At 31.9% G+C, this 22714-nt stretch overlaps 2 long non-coding RNA genes across 2 annotated transcripts; one reads left to right on the plus strand and one right to left on the minus strand.

Moving 5' to 3' along the window:
* Positions 1–2338: 2338 nt before the first annotated feature.
* On the minus strand, positions 2339–5290 carry LOC145584237 (uncharacterized). Its single transcript, XR_014100343.1, has 3 exons — positions 5093–5290; positions 3927–4021; positions 2339–2675 (listed from the first exon to the last, which is right to left on the minus strand). It is a non-coding gene; the product is annotated as an uncharacterized LOC145584237 (long non-coding RNA).
* Positions 5291–16951: 11661 nt separating this feature from the next.
* LOC145584244 (uncharacterized) lies at positions 16952–18672 on the plus strand. The gene is made up of 2 exons (XR_014100344.1): positions 16952–17606; positions 18240–18672. It is a non-coding gene; the product is annotated as an uncharacterized LOC145584244 (long non-coding RNA).
* Positions 18673–22714: the final 4042 nt, after the last annotated feature.

A 22714-nucleotide genomic window follows, 5' to 3' on the forward strand; every position in this document is an offset into this window, starting at 1 on the left:
ACGAATTCACTTTAAGCAAGTTTGTTGATGAATAATGTCAAAAAAAATTCACGAACAATCATTAATGGAATGTCATGATTTGTGTTGACTTCAACAAGGTAATCATCTAAGGATTTTACTCTAAATAAATTGTTTTCGAAAAAGGTAGAAGAGAAAGAGAAGAAAGTTGGATTGAAAGTGCGCATCAAATTTTTAGAAATATTAATCGACCCGAACACACTCCTTAAAATGATCGAATATACTATAGTATTTGTTGATCATTTAGATTACAATAGAGATCAATATCGTGTTTTTTTTTAATTATTATTCTCATATATCTTTAAAGGATAATATTTTACTATTTTCTTAAAAAGAATGATGGCCTCCGAATGTAAAATCCAAGAAATAATTAAACCATTTTCTCGGTTTTATCATTCATTATTTTCTCTCTCTTTTTTTTTAGAGTAATATTTTTTTGTATCATACTCTCTCTCTCTTTTTTTTTTAAGAACGATATTTCATTTTTTTTTTCGTTCTATTTCTTTGTGTGAGGCAATCATCCCAAGTAAAGTTCTCGGGATTTTCTTTTTAAACCATAGAAGAGGTAAATAAATTATACTCTTAAATCAAGGTTGACCAATTACAACTAAAAAAAATGATGAACACGAGAGTAGACACGTAAACATATTGATAACGTCCTATTAAGGGATGCGAACTTCTAATGACGAACTTCATGAGAAGTAATGCCATTAGTTTGATTATACAGTACGTAAACGAATCATCATAATCAAAAATAGTATCGCGCGCAATTTTCCGTCTTGCGCTAAGGTGGAAGGTGCAACTTCTAGAGTAACATATTCCACATGGCCAATGATAAAAAAAAAATTAAAAAAAAATGTTTTTGGATTTTTCGAAAAAAAAAAACAATCAAAGTAAAAGCTAGACAACGTTGTTAGTCAAAGAGATATTTTAGCACCCACTTAACGATTAACCTTGAAGCGGTAATATTGTTTTCTCCGTATGATATTGCTCGTAACGAGTCAAAGTCAACGTTGAAGAGTGGGCACGCGCAAGACACAGTGTTGCGCGGAGGTGCCGCGCGCAACTTCTGAACTTGCGCTTGGAGGGCGCGCGCAACTTCAACAGATGCGCGTGCCACCTGGTAGGTTCGAATTTTTTTTTTTTTTTTTTTTTTTTGGGAAAATTGATGCGCAATTTTTTTTTTTTTTTGTCGAACCACAATTTTTGCGATTTTTTTTTTATATCTCTAGGTAACAAGTTGGAATTAGTTAGATTACACACGAAGCACATATTCATGTAGTCACATAAGCACTTAAAAGGAACCGTCTAAGCATACAATGCCATTCTAAGGTCAAAAAAGGCTTGGGTGTCCAAGGTACCATATCTTAAGAAACGACGCACAAATCAATCACTCAACAAGTTGACCTATGACATCGTCCTCCCAACATTTTGTTGGCGATATGGGTGGGATGATTGTTATTGATTTCGGGATAGAAGCCTAGTGTTGGCAACCCCTAGTCAATGAGCCAATCCCCAATGTTTAAGTGTGCTATACTTATGCATGATGCAATGTTGCTTGTTTGGTTTTTACTTTTGTGCAAAAGGAAGATATTATGCGTTCAAGTCTCGCTCTCTAACTAGAGATTATCCAAGTTAGTTCTCGTTACAACCCATAGGCAACCTGGTGTTGGAAACCTTGGACCATAACTACGAACTAATCATGTAACCTCTAAGTCCCCAGTGGAGTCGCCACTGTAAGGAGGGTGATCCCATCGTAAGGGGTACTCTCCTTAAATACCCTTGGCCGGTTAAAGCCTAGGACTTTACACTTGTTAGGGTGTATTAGGATTTGAATTCCTGACTGTTTGGGGGACCTTGAATTAGAAATGATTCTATCATACACGCTTTTTTGTAAGGAACAAGTAGGAGTCGCCAATGAGTTTTAGGAAAACTCATAAACCTCGTTCATGTCTTTCTCCCAAGTAGAGTTCACTAGTAGAAAAAATGCTATTTGTAACTGGCGAAATTGACTTTTTGTAACTGGCATTGTTGGTTGCGAATGCCACCGTTACAACTATTGAAAATTATTCGTAACTGGCTAATGTTAGTTACTAATAATGTACTATTCGTAACTGGCTTAACCTAACGCCAGTTACAAATAGTCTATTTTTCAAGTTAGAAGCATATATACTATTTGTAACTGGCATTAAATTACGCCGGTTACAAATAGGGTATTATTTGTAACTAGCATAGCCTAACGCCGGTTACGAATAACCTTTTATATTATTGAAAAAAAAATGGCAGCAGTAGCAAACGCCCCTACTGCCACCACCCCCCCTCTTACACTGCATTTTTTTGTATGTGAAACACTATAAATTATTTATTTTTATACTAAATACAATAATGATTATCAATCTGAACCATATAAGGCCCAAGTTAAATGACATCTACATATAAATCATCTAATCTATAATATAGCTAGAAAATGATATATTTACTTGTAAGTTACAAACATGTCTCTCACAAGAGTCATACAAACAAATGAGTTGCTATGATATTCCCAATAAACTTTGGAATTTGACCGGACAATTGATTCACCATAAGAGACCTGTAGCCACTCCATAGTTTGTTGCTATACTGAATATTATTGGTCCTTCGAAACCATTATCTTCAATCTGTAGGCAAATAATCGAATTAAAGTAACAAAGATATCATCATACAATCTGCACCTCAACAAATATTGAAGTAGAATACTTACATCTTGTAAATTCAACTAGAAACCTACTGAGAGTACTCCCGAGGAAGTAGAATTAACAACAATATCATAGGGTGAAGTATCACCTCTTACCTAAAGTTGTCAATATGTAATGGAACATAATTAGCTTAAGAACAATTCAGATTTGGTCACAATAAGAGACAAAATTTCAGAAACATACTATGAGAAATATTAGCCACTGACATTGATTTCTTTCCTCATACAATGATGAAGCATGCACATGATATGAAAAGAGCCTCTACATGATTGCACATAAAGAAAAATGACCTATTATATCCCCGTAATAGCCCTTTTTTAGATAATAACATTAAGAAAAATTTGATTCAACTTTGACACCTTAACTAAGCCTAAGGGTATTATGTGTAATTAAAAGAAGCATTAGAAAGGTTGAGAAAGTTAGCAAGTGAGTCCAATGCGTGATGGAAATCAGTAAATCAAGTCCAATACTTTTCAATCTACTATCAAAATACCTAAATGCGTGCACATAATATACATTGCTATATATATACATTTTATAAGAAGAAAAATGGTAAAATAAGCTGTTGGTGGTCAACCCTTCTTTTACCAATCGTTTAAAGATCCTGCACATACTTAATTTTAATGTATTAAGCTTTCATTACAATTGAACCGCCTATTGTGACAATATATATATGATACTATCAACGGAAACCAAAGAGCTAATTTTAAATCTTTGCCTCTATGGCTTATGATGAAAGTCAAGTGACATGGTAGAGTTACAAGAGAGTATGATATTGTTCCCAAAAAAAAACATTTAACCCACGCATCAATTTATTATAATATGCCTAAAAGGATATTTAAAAACCTTTACCGCAACTATATACCCGGGATAAAATAGGAACACAATCAACAAATAAATAATATACTGAAAATTATTCAAATTCACAACCCTCACACCATCCCTTAAAGGAAATAGCTAGTAGGAGATATAGACCATGATATCAGACTTCAAAAAAGAGCGTGCCATAAGACAACACACCACACCCAAACACATTAACACATTAGAGGAGCTCACATGACATACCAAAATATCCCCAAAGTTGTTCATTATGTCTGCAAGTACTGATTTTACTACTCTTTGAAATACTAATAATTTTAACATAATTGGTAAGTGGACAAGTTGGTGGTGAACCTTAATAATGATAGTTGATGATCAATTGATTTCCCCATCAATCATTGAACTGATTCTCCATTCACGAACGCTACAAGACTTGAAGTTTCCATATTCTGCAACACATGATACCCAAGCTCGATCAGAATAACCAAAGCACCTTGAAAAATAAAAGATAAAAATACCAATAACGATATATTGAAGTCACTCAAACTAATTTCATACCTTCTTCTTCCGGTTGTCTTAATAATATCATATTTTTCAAAGTTAAACTTAGTTAAAGATATTTGATAAAATAGTGAATCACAAGCATATTGAACTTCAATATAAGATAGACAACTTCTAATTGTCCAACTACATAACATTTTGGGGTAAGATAGATAAAACTATACTATCATATTATATTGCAGGCATATGACTATGCAGAAAGGTCACAAACTATCTGATCTTATTTGGAACAAACCCACATTCACTTCCTCAAATTCAACAACAATTTTATACATAAAAACATTCTACAATATAATAGCTAGAGAAATAATATCCAAAATAACACAAATCAAAATATCAATTCCAATACGTCTCAGATCAACAAAAGCTCCAAAATCTCGACAAAACCAATACGACCTTACTTCTTTAATAATGGAGTACTAATGTACAACAAAAATAAAACTTTTTAATCACTATGAAAAGAAAAAGTTTCACAATCAGAGAATGACATACTAGCACCCAAAAAATATTTAGATTAAAGAAATCTAATACGAGTTATAAAGAGAGGAAGCATAGATTATGTTATAATTTTACACCATGTCACCATTTAAAAAGGGGAAAACTAATCGTCTACTTTAAATAAGGTATAGGCGTATAGCGAAATCCAATTGCCAAATAGTTTCGTCAGACAAGGTCCAATGATATTTCAATAGCTTACTTGAACTGGGCACCACCTCATCAGATGTAACAAGTTCTCTAACCTTGAGTTTAAACACACAACAGCATAACAACCCCAACAATTAAGAATGCAACTTTTTAATTAAATCAAAATTATTCATGAAACCTAATTTTTTTCCTTTTTAATTAGGTTTTTAATAATCCTCCAATTTGATTTGAAAATTTTGATTCGAATTTTAGGGTTCTTATAGAATTAATTAGAAAAGGGCTAATTACAAGCACCTTAATTCGAAGATACGCACCTTTAAAACTCGATTGAACCACTTCAGCTGAATTCCAAGATATTCTTCATGAACAAAAAGCAATTCTGATTGAAATCCTTGGAGGAGAAGCTAGGTAGGAGAAAGGAGAACTGGAATGTCGCGCGGCATGGAGCGAAACCAGGGAAAATTGAAAATAAAAAATCGTAAAAAAAATTTGAGTATAGAGCGAGATTGTTGAACTTCAATAAAAAAAAAAATTTTAAAAATGAAAGCTGAATTGTTATAAGAAGTTAGTTACTAAGTATTTGGTCAAAGTTTATTTGACTTAATATTTGTAACTGGCGTTTGTGAACCACTTATAAAATATTTTGTCAAAGTTTATTTGACTTTATATTTGTAACTGACATTTATTTAGCCAGTTACTAATAAAACTTCATGCATTGACAAACAACTTATTAGTAACCCACATTTACTATGTCGATTACTAATTTCATATTATTAGTAACTGGCATCATCTTAGACGGTTACTATAAGAGTTTTAGTAACTAGCATAAATTACGTCAGTTAGTAATAGGGTGTTACAAATAGCATTTTTTCTACTAGTGGTTCAAGGGATATTTAGCATGAATCATAAGTTTACCCATGCCCAAATTGGTCTACATAAACCAGAAATGAGTTCGGGAGCGAGGGTACCAAGATAACGTTCCCTATAGAGGGGAATCGCGATCCTAGCCCTAGTGCGGCCTCTACTAGCTCTTCCTTTGCACAATTTCATCACCAAACAATATATGCAACGTGATACCTAAAACTATGTTAATTGATTTTATTTACACACATCAATTCAAGTAGGAATTACATCGTAAGGTCGTTATTCTTATTTAATTAAATTCGTGAAAAGAATAAGAAAATAAACAATATTCGCCTTGGCTTAAGTGATCAACCAACAATTACTTTATTCAATTCTAATCTTTATTTAAAAAAAGATGCTATATGGAATTGATTAATTAATTATTTTAAAGGTGATCAAACAACACTAATTAATTAATTAAGGTTCTTTTAAACAAGAAACACTAGTAGAAAAATGTACATTTGCGTCGCCATATTTGCGTCACTCATTCTAAGGAGCGAAGCAAATGTATTATTTTACCTTCCTTTTAAATTATTTGCGTCGCATATTATTTAAGAAGCGACGCAAAACTCAAGTGCATTTCAGCTTTCTATCATTTGCGTCGCTCCTATTTATTAAAGCGACGCAATTAATAAACTTATTTGCGTCACTCATTAGTTAGCAAGCGACGCAAATAAGTGATTAAGTAAATTGCGTCACTCTTTTACTAATGAGCGACGCATATGTACATTGTACAACATTATAAACAAGGTTATTTGCGTCGCTTTTTTATAATAAAGTGACGCAAATAACTCTTTTGGCTTTAGGTTTTTGTGCGTTTTTTACCTTAGTTTTTCATCAGGTACCTACATTCACTATCCAAAAAGAAAAAAAAAACAAGAGTTCTTAAATTCCAGCGAATTTCTACAGCAAAACACCCACAAATTTGTCTCTGAAATCCAACAAATTCGGCCAAAAACTTGCGTTTCCCCAGCAAATTTAACATCTGAAATCGCAGTGAAGTCGAAGACCCATAATCGGCTGCAAATTCGAGCAATTTCGAGCAAAAATTTAGACCAAAAACAATAAGAAATTCGAAGCCTTAAACCCAGAAAAATTGATTGTTTCCGACCAAAAATCCCCCATTTCGAGCAAAAAATCAACTCAAAAGCATACAAATTCGAACCCTAAAAGCCCCAAAAAATTCAATTTCGGTCTTCAAGTTCGATTGGGGGATTTCTAGGGTTTTTGGCAGCGACGCAATATACCCTAAGAAATTCGTCCCATTTCAGTCATAAATAATTTTTGTTCGAATTTCAGTCAAAAATTTAGATCCGAATTTTTGTTGTATGAATTTTTGATTTTTGAATTTTCAAAATCAGGTATTAGAAAATATTTGAAAATTAATTGCGTTGAATTTTTTTTTGGTTGTAGAAATATGTTAGGGATTGCGCGGCGAAAAGCTGTTCGTGGTGGTGTTTCGGTAAAATTTTAGAACAATTTCTTGAATTGATTGTAATTTTTAAAAATGTTTGTGTGATTTTTGAATTGATGGAAATTGATGTTGTTGTGATGTTATTCAGGTGCTAGGGCGTCAAATTCACAGGAATTCTGGACCATCTGCTCCAGCTTTCGGATCTCACGGCTATGCTACTGCCGCGAAAGAGGTAGTTGTTAGATAAAGCTCAATTAGATAAAAATTTGTGTTTTTATTGGTTAAGTTGATGATTTCAGCTGGAATTTGTGTTTTCTTTGCTGAGTTGAGGATTTTAGCTGGAATTTGTGTTGTTTGAGTGTGTTTTTCCCTAGACTGATCACCTTATGGGGGCGGTTTAGGTTGCGAATGTGAATGTTTTCATGTAGTTGTCATACTGTTATTGTTTGTGCCAATCTTTTTTGCTATGTAGAATGTAGATTGTGAAAGTATGAAAGCAGCTTGTCTTCGTAGTCGATACAATACCTCTTGTTGTGCGACCTTGTGTATGTCATGTTGTATGGACGAGGTTGAGGGTTTTGTTTTTGTTTTGTGTTTGGAGTAGGGAGTGCTTTTTATGTAATTATTATAGTTCTCCTCCTGATTTTGTAATTCCGGAACTTAATCTATAAATGTCATTGTTTTGGATGGAAAAAAGATTTTTGATGTTTTTTCTGCATGCTTCAATTTGGGATTAGGATTATGTATCAGTACAAGAAATGATGAATTTGATTAAGTTAGTTGTTATGCATGATTTTTCTTTCAAAATTCATGCCTAATACCTTTTCTTTTTATCCTTATACCGAAACAAGTACTTTGCATTATACAAGAACCGTCTATGTAGTACACAGATTTGTGTTTGACACTTTTATTTCATAAGAATTTATGAGTGGAAATATTGCGTCTGGCTTCTATTTTCTTATTGCTAGTGTGCTGACATTAGTTGCCTGTGCCTTTAAAGATGAAGTATTGGCCAGTAAAACTTCAATTTTGCTAAGATTTTCCTCTGCATTAGGTTTTGGTCTAGTTGACAACCATCAAATAGAATTGTGTATAGGTTAATTTTTATCAGCTTCAAACCTATCCTTGCTCTAAACATGAGTTTCATAGCCCAAATATCATTCATGACCATTGTTTATAATATCATTCATGATTTTGATCTTGTGAAGCATTGCTAGAGTAACTATTTTTCATTCTTTCTTTTAGCTCAACAACTCTCTTTCCCCCGAGAGAGAGAGAGAGCAACCTCACATACTCATTTCCAAGTCCGATTTGCATGACTGTTAGGGTTGTAATCACCCTGGCTTAAATATGAACCCTCTTTCACAGGTCAGTCTATAATCAAGAGGTGCTTTGGTTGTATTAGAAGGGTTAGATCGAAGTGGAAAGAGCTCTCAGTGTATTCAGCTTCTCTCTCACTTGCAAAGTATTGGGTGTTCTGCTGAGTTATGGCGGTTTCCGGATCGAAATACTGCTGTTGGGCAGATGATCTCTGCTTATCTTTCCAATCAATCTAATTTGGATGATCATACTATTCATCTTTTGTTCAGTGCTAATCGTTGGGAGAAAAGGTTGTTTCTTTTTTCTTTTTATGATTGTTTTTTTATACATAATTTGTGAGTTGCATACCATGTGTTTGATGTTATGTTTAGCTGAATCTAATTCCTTTCTATGTTGTTATTTATTGGTTAATTTGGGTAATTCGTTCTCGGTTATATTACATTCTGGAGATTGTAGTTGGAATTATGATAGATTAATTTTGGTAAGGCTGTAAGGTTAATAGGTTTGACAGTGGTGACTTTATCTTGCATAGTGTCATTATAGTGATGCCTGCAATATTATGTTGTGCAGGTTATACTAATTTTGAGCAATGATGTAGGTTGCAATTCTTCGGGGTCTAGTACCATTGGGAATATGGATTATTGGGACAATAATGTTCGCGATTTTGAGAATCCTGTGCTAGGGATGATGAGCAATAGCAGCCATCTCATAGCAGGGGAGGATAAGGTTGCGAATGTGGATGTTTCTCAGAGCTACAAGTTCAGGTTCATGAATGAGGTTCATATGATGAATGAATTTGATTTGGAAGGTAGTCGAGATGTTTCCCATTTTTCTAATCTGTCTCAGAGGATGGGGGTTTTTAATTTCGCCGTGATGAATCAGTATCATCAAGCACCAATGATGGAGGATTCGAAAGGAGGTATAACCAATCCGGGTTTGATGCCTCAGGGTTTCAAGTTTGAGGGTGGACACCTCTAAGGTGTTAAGAAGCTGCTTAATACTATATGAAGTATCAGTCCTAGTAGTCTCTAGTAATACACTAGCAATCTTCTAAAATCAATGTTTTAAACAGAAAAGTATTTAATGGGTGTGATTTTATGTTTGAATAAAGATGTCAATTACTGTCAATTGCATTCTGATTCTGTTCATATTAATGAATGTTACTTTTGTTTTTCAAATCATTTAAACTGAATCTAGCATTTGTGATTACATTATTAACATACCTATGCACTAATGCGCTCATATATAAATACTACAATATGTATCTCTCAAGTAAGAAAAAATTTAAGTTCAAATTATTTACACTAGGCAAATAACAAAAAATAAGTTTATTGGAAGAGTCATTTGCGTCGCTTGTTTATAAAGGAGCGACGCAAATAACAAAAAAAGTTTATCTGAAGAGTCATTTGCGTCGCTTGTTTATAAAGGGGCGACGCAAATGACTAAAAATAAGTTTATCAGAAAAGTCATTTGCGTCGCTCTTTTATAAAGGAGTGACGCAAATAACCAAAAATAAGTTTATCTGAAGAGTTATTTGCGTCGCTCCTTTATAAAAGAGTGACGCAAATAACAAAAAATAAGTTTTTCAGAAGAGTCATTTGCGTCGCTTATTTATAAAGGAGCGACGCAAATGACAAAAAATAAGTTTATCAAAAAAGTCATTTGCGTCGCTCGTTTATAAAGGAGCGACGCAAATGACTCTTATTTGCGTCGCGTCTAGGAGCGACGCAAATGACTTAAAAGTCATTTGCGTCGCGAGCAGTTGCGTCGCTCATAGAAGCGACGCAAATACACTATAAATGAGCGACGCAAATGAGCCTTTTTCTACTAGTGAAAATAAACGTGATTTAAATAAGTGCTCGGGAATTTACCACTTTTCTTTGCTAGATCTCCGTTTAGAACACTTATGGATTCCTTCTTGGTGGGGAACCTCCACCGTAGTAACAAAATATCAAAGGGGTGAGTGTTCAGGACAAGAGGGTTAGGAAGCACAAGTTCACAAGTATTCTGCCAGCGTTTTAGGTTATTTTCTGTGTGTTTAAGCCTCAGATTAGGGTCTTATTTATAGGGAATGATTAGGTTTAGGGTTAAGAGCATTCTGCCGCAGCAGGTGTCGCGCACAACTGGATGAGTTGCGCGCGGCTGTCACGCGCGGATGATGCACGCAGTTATTTGTCTTGCGCGCAGCTCTATGGTAAGATTCGATTTTCCAATATTTTGATATTATGAATCTTTCGCGAGCGCATCTCAAGAAGTTGCGCGGTGTGCTACGCGCAACTGAATACGTTGCGTGCGACATCTGAGCGCGACTTTGTGAGATGCGCGCGACATTTTCCGCGGCAGCTTATATTTTAACCTAGACGCTCCTAAATCCGTCATTATTGGGTTTTAAGCATGGGCTTAAGCCTAATTATGATCGGGTTTAGTTAATTGGACCTTGTATTGGCCTTGTTCTTTTATTCGGGCTAGTCTTTTGTGTTTTGTGGCTTAACCTGTTATCCATAAGTATTCTTCACTTTGATCCAACATGAAGATGACTTTATTTATCGTCATTGCACTTCCTGTCGGGACAGGAGGCCAAAAGTAGATGTCTACACAATCACATATGAAAGTTGGTGTAGTCTCTATATATTAAATAAACAGTTTTATTTACACTAGGGTAATTTTTGTTTATGTTCATGTAGCTTTTGATTATTTTAGGGCAAATTTACAGTTGTTATAGTTGGTTTTATAATTCTTCTTAATTTGTTAGGGGGCGTTTGGTTCGCAGAGTGATATAGGTTTGGAATCAGGAATAGGGTTAAGGTGGTATCGGGTTGGAACTTGATACTTAATTAATACCCTGTGTTTGGTTCAATTCTGGAATGAAACATCATCCCCTTAATTTCATATATTTGATATGTAAGGGAATGGAATGATCCAAACCCACCTTCCCCCCAAGGTTTCTAAACCCCATACCTCATGGGTTTGAGGTATGGGCTTAAAAATCATATTTTTGACAACCAAACATATAGTATGGGTTTTGGTCATTCTAAACCCATACCTAATACCTATATCCGCGAACCAAACACCCCCTTATAGTTGGTTTTATTTTCAATAAACAACTAGAAATTGTGTTATTGAATGTGATTGGGTTTGCAACGAAAGTTGATTTTTAATTAATTGTAGAGCCCTAGTTAAAATTAACAGTTTTTATACATGAAAATAGCTAATTGTTCTTGTCATGATTTATATAATGTTGTATTATTGTTATCAATGTCTTTAATAGTATGATTGCATAGGGAAGACACTTTTTGATCGAAAGATCGAAACTCTTGATATTATTATATAGAGAGCATCCGGCGCATTTATTGATTCAATTATGAGAAAAGGATTGTTTTAGTGTGTTGATTCGTATTAGCGGGGACACTTATTCCTATATGTCTTTAGTTATTGATTTATTCCAGATTAATTTATTTCGGATCATGTTGATCAAGATAATATAGTACACATGAAGGGTAATGTACTTAGTATTAGTCTATTGGATATGTGAATGGGCTTGATTCATTATGATCCAAAAGGGAAAATATAATCGAGATATTAGAGGTACAAATTTTTCCCTAGATTCTAGTCTAGGCTGCTTTCCCTACACCCCCTAACTAACTACGTCGTTTTATCCCCTTTCCCCCACCAATGTTTTTTTTTTTTTTTTTTTTTTTTTTTTTGTTTTTTTTTGTTTTGTTTTCTTCTTTACTTTCCATTCAAGCAAGTATATAATGTTCTTGAAGAGATAATATTTCTTTCCTTTTCTCTCTCCTTATTTTACCAATTTTAATTTCTCTCTCCTCTTTTAATTGATTTCACTTTCTCTCTCCTACATTTTTTGATTTTTTTTTTCAAATTTTTCTCTTCTTCCATGGAGATTTTTTTATCTTAATTGCATTTGATTATGATTGTGACTCTATTTTCCTCCTTGGTTTACTCGACTCATTTGACAATCAATGTGAATAATTTGTCACTCAATCAATGTGAGAAATTTTGATTATAATGCTTTGATGTCATAGTTTTTGTTGTATTGATTTTAATTTTGATAATGCTCTGGTTTTAGTATTGTTATTGTTGTTATTAGTTGATTCATATATAGTTTTGGTTGTATTATTCTTCTAATTTGATTCTTATTTGTGTTATTGTTTTTATTTTGTAATTTTGATTGTTGTCTTTCCAGTTTTGTGTGTCTTACATGAACATCTATAGTAATTGTAATAATATTACTAACCAATTATTTTTATTAGCTTGTTGTGTCATATAAAATAATCTTAGTTAAAAAAATGATCACTTGTGCTATAGTAAATGTTCATTTATGTTTAATGTATTTTTTTTAGTAAACTATAGATTTATTTTAGTTGTATATAAATATATATATATATATAAATATATATATATATATATATATATATATATATATATATATATATATATATTTATATGTTGTCCATATGAATTTCAATAATTTTCATTCTTTTAAAGATGCTCATATCTATTTTAACTAGTTGATGAACGTATTTTAATATATTTGTTCCCTAAAAAAAATCTTAACATTTGTTATTTTGTTTTGTTGTAATAATGTTCAATTATGCAATCATAAATGTTCATTTATATATATACTTGTGTTTATGGAATTATAAGTTGTACATGTGACATTTAATGATTATATATCAATATTTATTGTTTTATAAATGATGTTTAGTTATGTAACTATATAGATTATCATTTATATCTTCACATATAGTAATTTAATTGTAAGTGATCAAATGCATTATTGTAATCGACCGTTACTGCTACTATATATGTTCATTTGTTACATGTTTATTTATTGCAGTGGGAAAAGAGGATGCTATTAATTTTGAAGAAGCAAATCAGTTTGATTTTTGGGGGAAACAATTTCCTTCTGAAGATGACGCTTATGAAATGTTTAACGAGTATGCTTTTATGAAAGGTTTTGGAATTAGAGTTTGGAAGAGTAAGAGGCGAAGGGATGACTCATTTTCTATGCAAGGATTTATCTGTTTTAATGAGGGTTATAAAGATAAAAAGTGTAGCTTAGAAATATTAGGTCCTAAGAGAGACTTAATACAAGAATTGAGTGTTTAGCTTTAATTTTGTACAGTTTTCTATTGATCATTCAGGTGTTTTATGAACATATAGTGTCAAATATTCTAATATATATATAGTTAGTGAATTATTGTTCAAAGTCGAATATTGTAAATGTTCAACCACAAATTCAAGTTGTTATGAATATTTAGTTTTTTGTTTATGAACATATATTTTTTTCCTAATATGAACATTATATATATATATATATATATATATATATATATATATATATATATATATATATATATATATATATATATATATAAGGATGTGAATATGTAATAATATATATTTTTGAAAAAAAGAGTTTATTTCCTTCTTATTAAATTCAAATAGAAATTGTATATCACCAAAAATTCAAATATTGGATATTAAAATATACATCACATCAATTCCACACATATTATTATACATAATGAATTCTCGATCCAAAATTGAAAAAATTCAAGCTCGTGTTATTGGTTCGTGTTGCGCGAATCCATGCCTTCTTGATTTATTTATTTTGTCTTCCCTTTTTTTCCTTGCTATTGTGTGGTGCAACTCACTATATCCACAATTCTTTGTTTAACTAATATACAAAAACAAATGAATTATTAGTTAGATTTGAGCAAGAAGAAGTGTTGAATGAATTGAACCAATTTTCATATGAATAACAGTATAACAATTGAAATAAACATATATTAATATAAAATGAACATATATTAGTGTAGAAATGATCATCTATTAATATGGAAATCAACAACTATTAATACATAAATGAACATATTTACATGATTGAATATGAAAATGAACATCTATTAATATATAAATGAACATGCATTAGTTTAAAAATGTCTATGGAAGATATCAATCAATGAACATGAAATATATACATAAATAACTTTTGAAGCTATTAATACGTGATTTATCATATACCCATAATAAAAAAGACATATATTGAAACTCAAAAATGATCCGAGCATGATATATTTTAAGAAGATCACCAAAATATAAATATTTATCAAAATTCTAATGATCGTATATTAATATGTGAAAACCATATACATTTATGTGATTGAACATCTACCAAAATACAAATGAACATTCATCAAAATAATATTCCACTATAAACTATGAAAAAGAATGAACATATATTATGACTATGTAGTAATATATAATTGAACATTTATATTAATGATTTATTTTGTGAATGACTGTTTACTAATATATAAATGAACATTTATCAAAATGGAAATGAACATTCATTGGAAAAAAAAAATTAAAAACCCATTACGAACTAATTTATATAATGCTTACTTTTCTCCAAATTCTTTGATGTTCTTCTCTGAAACTATTTCCTTCGTACTGCAAAAAAAAAAATAAAAAATAAAAAATAAAATAAAATAAAATAAAATAAAATAAAATAAAATACTTCATATACTCAAAAATCAAAATGCACTTGTTCAGATCACTAGTTTTAAACGAAAATTATTAAAAATTACTTAAATGCAATAGTTCATACTTTTTTTCCATGTTATATGCTTTGATGATATTCCTGTAACACAATTGCAACAAAAAAAATTATTAAAACTAGAGTTTATATACTCTTTTTCGAACTAAATATGTATACAATCACTTACTTCTTTGAATTTCGACCTTGATTTGTTGAATTCTATAGTAATTGAACAATTATTTTGATAATTTGTCACAATTTTATAGAAATTATCGTATTTTTAAATGCAAAAAATTGGTTTAGAGAGATAAAATGCAGAAAATGGGTTAGGAGAGAGAAAGTAAAATGTAGAAAATAGGTTAGGAGAGAGAAAAAAGATATGAGAAAGGTGGTTTGATTTTTTTGTTTTTATTTATATGGGGGGGGGGTAAAATTAATACAAATACTAATTTTAGGGAAGGGGTGTTAAATGATACTCTGCATTTAGGGAGGGGTGTAGGGGAATATGCCTAGACTAGTGTCTAGCCATATATAATTAATATTAGAGGTGATCATTTACGGGCTTGGGTGGGAAACGGACCGGGTTTATAGTTCATAATTTGTTCAACGGGATTAAGCTAGCAAACTCAATCCCTTTTATGCTAGCTTGACAATTTGTCCATACCCGCCCTATTAACCGGGACGGGCTTGTCCGCTGGCTAACGGGCTTAAAATCTTAGTTCTTATTTTATTATTTTAGGACTTTGTTTTAATTATTATAAACACTTATTCCCTCCGTGTTTTAATAAGTGTTACACAATATTTTTTCTTTTTTGGCAAAAAGCTACATTAAAATATTATGTCTTTCTCCTCTCATGGTCCCCATCCAAACCCATTATTACGTTTTTTTTAATTATTATATCTTTCCTCTCACATTCATTACTTTTCAATAAACTATTAACCTCACTATCTTTCTTTTACAATTTTTTAGTACTCCACCTACCCCACTTATCACTTATTTTATTTAAGTCAATTAATTTGCCTAAAATAATGTGCCGGTCAAACTGTAACACTTAAAAAAAAACACGGAGGGAGTAGTAAACTTTTTATTATTTATTTATGTTACGATTGTTTTGATTAAGTTGTCTTAAAAATTTCTTGATAACAAATTATAAAGAAATTTTTTTAAAAAATTGAAATTGTGACATATGTTAGTGAAAATTATGAAAGAACTTATATAATAAGTCTCTGTTGATAATATATATATATATATATATATATAACGGTTTGTTTGAATTTTTTAAAATATATATTTAGATTTTGTAGCTGATAAAAACTTATTAGAGTCCAACACACTTTCTTTGTGTTTTTCTTTCTATAAATATGTATGTAATTTAACAAACTAAAAAAATTTATTAAATTATTTCTATTAAAAGGGCCGGATGGGCTAGCGAGCGGTACAAATGATCTTGTTCATGTCCGCCCATTTATATTAGCGGGCCGGCCTTAGCCCATCCAAATATTCAAATTTTCCCAAAATTGTTGTCCAAACCCGCCCATTTTACAGGCCGGGTAGGGTGGGCTTAACGGGTTGTTCTGTCCATGAACAACTCTACGAGATATATAGTGAAAAAATCGGCTTTTTTATATCTTTATTTCAATTTTTTTATATTCAACAATGAATTGAAAATATTATACATAGTATTAAGTAATGTGATAAATGGGTACACATTATTGTGATTAACATCGTCATGATGAAATTATAAATAATCAATTTTTGTAAAGGATTTAACTATTAGGCATTAATCTAATTATAGTTGAATTATTGTGAAATTTAGTAGTTGAACTTTATAAACCGTGCAATTGCACGGGTACTATACTAGTTTCATACTATAACGTTGCTCACTTGATTGTATGTCGTTAAGTTATATTTTTGTAGGATGGAGGAGGTGGGTCATTATTTTCAGCATATTAAGTGCACTGTAAGAGAAATTGATTTGGTAAAGAGCTTTTTATTTGATTTAAAAATATAAAATTATGGCAAGGTTTGATAATTAGTATTTTTTTATACGAATTGAATGATAACTTATAAGTTACTTTAAGAGTAGGGGTTAATGAGAAGAGAGCTAGAAACCCACAATTGCTCCCCTCTCGAAGTGCCACATCATGTCAGCAGCTGCGTGATACCTCATTAAAGGCCGAGGTTATCTAAACGAAGGGTTGCGAGCCGTTTACAGTTGTCTCGCAGGGGCATAATGGTATTTTTAAAAGGAATTTGACTTTTGTGCAGGTTATGTCCCCGTTTCGAGGTATGGAATCCCGTTTTTGTACTATGTCGTTTTGTCTTTCCTTCTCTCTCTGCTAATTCCTTCTCTCTCCTCGAAATTTTTTTCATTCTTTGTTTCTCTCTCCTGTTTCCTTGACTATTTCCGACGAACTTGCTCCCCTCTTTCTCGCCGACGAATTTGCTTTCCTGTCGCCGGCGTACTTGCTCCCCTCTCTGTTGCCGACGAATTTGCTGCCCTTTCTTCAATTGTTGCAATTTGAAGGTGTTAACAGGTGAATTTGCTCCCCTGTCCTTCGGCGACGAACTTGCTCTAAGCGCTCGCTTCAGCTTCTCCATTGTCCCAATTCGAAAGTGTTAACAGTTAAGTTTTTATATATCTTAAATTTCTGTAAATTGAATTGAAAAGGTTAGGGTTTTATTCGTAATTGAACTCAATGTTATAGTTTCGGTTTGATTTGTTTATTACTTTGTTTCGTTGTTTGATTTAAAGTAGTCCCAATTTGGAATAAGGGCGCAATAGTGTCGCAAATTGGGAAAAAGATGGAGTTAGGGTTGAAATTGGAGTATTGGAGGGCTGCAATTGGAGTATTGGAGGGTTGTGGGGGTTGTAATTTTGTTTATCAATGGGCTTTCTTTGTCGACTTTAATTTTGGGAATCTGTAGAGGAGTGGTAAGAGTGTAATTAAGCGTTAAATTTGAATAAACTTTGTATCTTCTTGCAATGGATGTGGTAATTTTGTTTATGTTATTTTAATGCATGAATATGTTATAGAGAAGAATTTGATTGGTTTGAATTGAATGCATTTGAATATGAAATTGGTGGACGTAATATTGAATTAAATGGTGGAGTATTATACATGTATTATCCCATCATATTATTATTTTGTTTTATTCTAATTAATTAATATTAAATCATCATTTTTATCCATCAAAATTAGCCATGAATAATGAGGCTGCTAGAACTTCATATTCACCATTGCTGCTGTGGTGCAGTGATCAGAGATAGCAGGGGCGAGATTGTAAGTTATGCAGTTCAGCGGAGTCCTGACAAATGGGATCCCCTAGTTGCTGAGTCGAAAGCTATGGCTTGGGGGTTGAAGGTTGCTAAGTAACATGGAGTGCGAGGTTTTGTGCTGGAGAGTGACTTTTTTCAAGTAGTTCAAGCGTTACGCGAGAAGGCGAAGGGTAATAAACTTGCACATGATGTAGTAGGTCTGATTTTATCCTAATTACAGGTTGTTCCTTGGTTTAGCTTTGGAAAGGGAAATTCGAAATGTAGCTACTGTGTCACCCTTACAATTTAGCAATTTAGCTTATTTGTGCTTTATAAGATACAAGCATACAAAATACTTTCAGTCAATTACTCAAACATGTGTATAATAAGTTTTAATACAGTATACAAAGTGCAGAAGTGAATCCACGACTAGTACCACTGGATATAAAATTTGTTCATTTATATATGTAAAAGGTACATATAAGTATATATCTATTGCAAAGGTGCAATTTCAAAGGTGAATTCACGGTAAACGTTACAGTAGTACGATGTTTTACTGGAGTTGAACATACAATACTTTCAATTAGCAGTTTCAGCACATATGTAGATTAAGTTTAAATATATAAAGTGAAGAATTGAGGCCACAATTAGTACCACTAGATATTACATTTGTTCAATTATATACGTATGTTATTGGTACAATTACATATGGGTTCAGGTGCAATTATAGTACCATTGCATATGGCAGAGGTCCAATTATATACTACTTCGTAGTATGTAAAAGATACCTTCAACTATGCTGAAGGTGCATGCCCAATTGGGCACATGTACAATTCAAGTTTGTTAACAATTTTTGTACCATGATTGCTAAAGGAAAACAACGATAAGTAGTTAAAAATTAACAATTATGGAAAAAAGATCCGAGTGAAGCCAAGTTATGGTCTTTTCAAAATCAACTATTTTGTGTTGTCCTATTACATTACCAAAATAAAAAATAAATAAAAATAAAAAAATAAAAATAAAATACTTGCCTTATAAACTCATTTGCTTATACTAGGGCGAATAAGTAATTAACATTAATAAGGGAATTGAAAATAAGTAAATAAACATTTTAAAGGGTATAATTGTCCAAACACTTTTCATAAGAGTTATCCCATACTTTTTGAAATGCATAGATTAGGGGTCTGTTCTCATTGACTGAATTCAGCTGAACTGAACTGAACTGAGCTGAGCTGAGCTGAACTGGGAACTGAACTGAACTGAACTGAAGTGAGCTGAAATGAATATTTTATAAGAGAAGGAAATTAGGAGATGAACTAAACTGAACTGAACTGAACTGAACTGAACTGAACTAAACTGAACTGAACTGAATTTCAACGTAAGAGAACAGGCCCTAGCTAATCTGCTTATAAGTCAAATGATGTAAAATCTATATACGAAGTATATAAAGTCCAATGTCATGTCTCAAAGTAATTTGGTTATTCCCCTAGTAAGAAGGGCTCCTAATATTTATTTCTTCTTACCTTTTCCAAAAAAATAATATAAAAATATGTCTCAAAATGATACTGTTCAATCCCTATACCTCAACGTTGGTACCCTAGTTCCTTACAAAGGTACCCTTTTCCTTGTTGATTTCAATGGTATCCTTGTTTCTTGATTGGAACCTTTGTTGGTTATAATGATACCCTTGTTAATTATAGAGACATTGTTATATCAGTTGAACCCTACATAGGTACATTGGAACTCTAGTTGGTTACAATGGTGCACTGGTTAAATGACATTTAGTGGTACTATAATTGAATAAATCGGTTCTCGATCTAGTTACTCACAATGGTGTTTAATGAAATACCTTTGACATTTTCAATTCTTACGTTACTTATGTTTCGTTCACAGAAATTAAATATATCCAAACATGAGAGTAAATTTACTTGTGTTTTAGTAATGTTAAGTTATAATGAGAACCAAGACTAAAATAAGAACCGGGAACTAATCTAGGCCCTTAGATCATGTTAATTAATCGGACGACTCACATGCTTCCCGGGTCATTAATGACATTTTCGTAATATTTCAACTTTACAAAGTAATTGCCAGTTTCATTTCTAAAAAGTAAATGAAAAGTTAGTTAAAGTAAATGAGAGCAGTCATAAAGTAAATGAAATTGCCTTAAAAGTTAAGAAATTGGAAAAAAGTTTGAAAATTTGCGAAATTACAAAAATGCCATTAATGAAAGCGGGGTGAGATGTGAGTCATTAGATGGAGCGCGATTAAAGGCTGAGATTGGTTCTATTATTCACCTTTTTTTTTTTTTTTTTTTTGAAAAGGGTTCTATTATTCACCTTGATTCTCACATGATCTCAATTTTATATATATATATATATATATATATCCCTAAACCTCAACATTGGTACCCTAGTTCCTTACAAAGATACCCTTTTCCTTGTTGATTTCAATGGTACCCTTGTTTCTTGAATTGGAATCTTTGTTGGTTATAATGATACCCTTTTGAATTATAGGGGAACATTGTTATATCAGTTGAACCCTACATAGGTACACTGGAACCCTAGTTGGTTATAATGGTACATTGGTTAAATGACATTTAGTGGTACTATAATTGAATAAATTGGTTCACTAGTTACTCACAGTGGTATGTAATGAAAAACCTTGGACAATTTGTAGGGTACCACTAAAAATTGGAAGGGTTTTACTAAAATTTATATAAAAAGGATATTGCTAAAAATTTGTATGGTAAAAATCGTATTAAACAAATTAGAATTAAGAATTTCTCAATGTCATCTAACTTTTTTAAGTCAGTCACAAAGTACAAATCTATTCGTCTACGACAAAATTTAAGATTTGGAGAGGTATAATAATTTATGCGGATTGTTCTTCTCCTCGCTTAAATGACTAAGCTAATGAGTTTAATTTAAGACAAAAATGCAGATTATTCCAACATAGTGAATGCGAACACTTGGATAAAATTTATTAACCCTTGCCGCACTAGAATTGTAAAGTATTGACTTACAACCCCTAATTTATATACTCGTACATTTTCTTACTTATGTTTCGTTCACAAAAGTTAAATATACCCAAACATGAGAGTGAATTTACTTGTGTTCTAGTAATGTTAAAATTGAATTTGATAGTGATCTTTGGTGTATATATGTTGATTGTCGATTAGCATACATATTAGATCCTTTCCTATTTAAGTGATCTTTGACGTATATATGTCAATTAGTTCCTATTCCTTGGTACCCTAGTTCCTTACAAAGATACCCTTTTCCTTGTTGATTTCAATGGTACCATTGTTTCTTGAATTGGAACCTTTGTTGGTTATAATGATACCCTTTTTAATTATAGGGGAACATTGTTATATCTGTTGAACCCAACATAGGTAAATTGGAACCCTAGTTGGTTACAATGGTACTACAATTGAACCAATCGGTTCTCTAGTTACTCACAATGGTATGTAATGAAATGCCTTGAATCAATCGGTTCTCTAGTTACTCACAGTGGTACTAATTCATATATACCTAATTCATTAAACGAGTACCTCTAACAATTTATAGGATACCTCTGTAATTGCTTTTGGTTGCACATATAATGGTTCGACTAAAAGTACAAACTCAAACCATACCATTGGACATCAGATTTATGTTCCACTAATAAGGCTTCGAATACTATTCTAAATAGGCTATCACATGAAGTATTAAATTAAATCATAGACTCATAGTTCTCTTTGTGCACCTAAAATTTTTTTTTAAAAAAATAATCATAGTTCTTTGCAAATATAACCCACATAATTACATGATGTAGAAGATACAATCTAGCATTTCATTACAAAAAATAACCCTCAACTGATCGTGGTCAAGGTTGGCCCTTTGAATAACTCATTCACCACGGTCATTGACATTTAGACTTTTGCCTCCGATGCCATAGCTCTCACATGTCCACAAACAATTCCTTCTCGATCGGTTTAGCATTCGGGCCTTGGCTTATTTTGCAAACACTAGTACGAACTACGCCAAATCCTTTTTTCTTCCCGTATTCCCTAAAATAATATTCATCAAGTTTCACCCATGACTAAAATATTTCAATTGAAATGGCCACACTTAGGAGTCTTATAAGACTCTTCAACAATCACAACCATGAGTAAAATACATAAACAATAACCATAATCAACAAAATTGAACAATAATCATTACTCAAAGTATCAAACAACTTTTCATGGACATCCAACCGTACTAGTTTTACCTTATTGACGCACCAACAACCACATTTCATAAATTAAAAGTTCAAAACACATTCAACAACTAATTTCTTGGTATATCAAAATAATTACATACATTTCCCCCTATTTCATGCCTAGGAATTAAACAAATTAAATTTCCTACTTTGCAATTTTAACATTAACATTTCATTTTACAACAATTAAACAAATTCTTTTTCCTATTTTACATGATCTAAATTTTTTTAT

Source organism: Chenopodium album, chromosome 2 (assembly GCF_948465745.1).
Source record: "Chenopodium album chromosome 2, dcCheAlbu1.1, whole genome shotgun sequence".
In the NCBI taxonomy this organism is placed as follows: domain Eukaryota; kingdom Viridiplantae; phylum Streptophyta; class Magnoliopsida; order Caryophyllales; family Amaranthaceae; genus Chenopodium; species Chenopodium album.